Source organism: Microtus ochrogaster, linkage group LG1, assembly GCF_000317375.1.
Source record: "Microtus ochrogaster isolate Prairie Vole_2 linkage group LG1, MicOch1.0, whole genome shotgun sequence".
NCBI lineage: Eukaryota > Metazoa > Chordata > Mammalia > Rodentia > Cricetidae > Microtus > Microtus ochrogaster.
Genome location: NC_022027.1, coordinates 57,218,429 through 57,220,369, shown reverse-complemented (window position 1 = coordinate 57,220,369; position 1,941 = coordinate 57,218,429). Strand labels below are relative to the sequence as shown.

At 49.5% G+C, this 1,941-nt stretch overlaps 1 protein-coding gene across 1 annotated transcript in view; it reads left to right on the top strand.

Annotated features, from left to right (window-relative positions):
- The window catches only part of Evi5 (ecotropic viral integration site 5), a 139,187-nt gene that overhangs the window by 3,895 nt on the left and 133,351 nt on the right, over positions 1 to 1,941 (top strand). The window lies entirely within an intron of this gene.

Here is a 1,941-nt window from a genome sequence, read left to right as displayed (position 1 = left end):
TGTAGACCAGGCTGGTCTCGAACTCACAGAGATCCGCCTGCCTCTGCCTCCCGAGTGCTGGGATTAAAGGCGTGCGCCACCATCGCCCGGCTATGGCATATTCTTCTTAACTAGGAGGTTTGAGCACTGTTTTAAATATTATTCAAAGAACCTTAGGGCACCCCATTTATTTCTATAATGCCTAGTGTTCTTTTTAGGTTCTGACTCCAGACGTCAAAATGTGACATTTACTTATGATGTCAGTAACCTTTAAGCCATATCTAGTTCAAGTTCTTGAACCTATGATTCTAGAATCCATTGAACAAATATGAAAATATGACTACAAATCACATAAAACAAACCCTCCTGGCCTTATGGAGCCAGATGCTTAGTAGGAGACTCTCAACATTCCCAAAGGAGTCCTGTAATTACAGTTTCCTGGAAGGTGATTGGCAGGACTAACATGGGGGGGTCAATCAAAGGATGCGTCTCCGACTCAGAGACCAGGGCCTGGGTGAGATGAGGGCCAGAGAGGAGAGAGGTGTTTGGCCCTGGAGGACTTGGTTAGGAGATTTGGTCTAAGGGAGTTTTGGGACGCTGGACAGGGACAAGGTCACATGACACAGTATTCTGAACAAGCATTCTTCCTGTGCTGTGAGGAGATTTAGAGAAGGGCAGGAGGGTTGTGGATAAATTAGGTCACTGTCCCGACAGTCTACCTGCAGGTGAGAGTAAGTTTGATAGGGGTGGTTGGTGCTGGGGGGGACATAGGACAGGTACAAGGAAACTTTAGCAGATAAAAGCAACAGGATCAGCAAATAAATTGGAGAAGTAGATGATAAAAATGTTTCGTTTTGTTATGCAAGATGCATTAAGTTATAATGAAGTTGATAAGTTGACTTTAATAACATGATCTAAAGTTATGCAAAAAATTGCCTCAGGCTGTTTTGAAATTTTCAAAGGTTTTAGCTGGGTGGAGAACATGGTTTTACTTCCCATTTCTTATTTCCTAGTTTTGTTGAAAAATACTCTTTTCTAGAAGTGCTTATGCTAGTGGAAACTTTTCCAGACAGGTCTCACAAATACAAATACAAAAAACAGGGGTATCAGATTAGCAAACACTTTTGGAGCTTTTTTTTGACTGCACGATGGTAATTTCTATAATTTTGGTCACTTCTAAGTGTATAACGAAAATAATTTATAATGCCTTTATTATTTTTCTTGCTTGCTCTTCCTGAGACAGGACCCGAATGAATAGGCTGTGGTTTTTTTTGTTTTGTTTTGTTTTTTCGAGACAGGGTTTCTCTGTAGCTTTGGAGCCTGTCCTGGCACTAGCTCTTGTAGACCAGGGTGGCCTCGAATAGGCTGTTTTTTGTCCCGAACTAAGTACTTTCCTTCTAAGAATTTCTTCCTTGGTGTTGGAAAACTGCCCATTTTCTGCCCTCTGTAGGACTCCGAATAAACCCAGTGTCCAGAGGATCACTGGGAGACCTGTTTAACCACAGAAAGTGCCACTGAGAGCTGGACTGGGGCAGCCTTCCCAAGGCTGCGCGTCCGCTTCGCGCGCCCCAGGCCTGGAAGCCGCAGCGGGACGCGGGGTGCTCGCCCGGGGGGCTCCGAGGGGGTGTGTCTTCCGCGGCCCGGACTCGCGCCGGGCGGCCCCGGAGACTGGGAAGTCAGCAGTTTGGAGCGCCGAGGGCAGGGTGCAGGGAGAGAGGGGCGGAGGACGGAGTGGGATCTCCCCGCCTCCGCTCCCCGCGGTCCAATCCCTTCGGTTTCTGCTTTTGCTTCGCCAACCCGGGCCGCGGCCCTAACCTGCTCGCTCGAACCCATTATGCCGTAGAGGCCGGCCGGCCGTGGCTCTTTAAGGGCCTCGCCGCGCCTGCGCCCTGGGCTTTCTCTGGAGCGGCCCGGCCGGAGCCGGGCGGGAGCTGGAGCGGACGCGGGCGCGGGGCTGCGCGG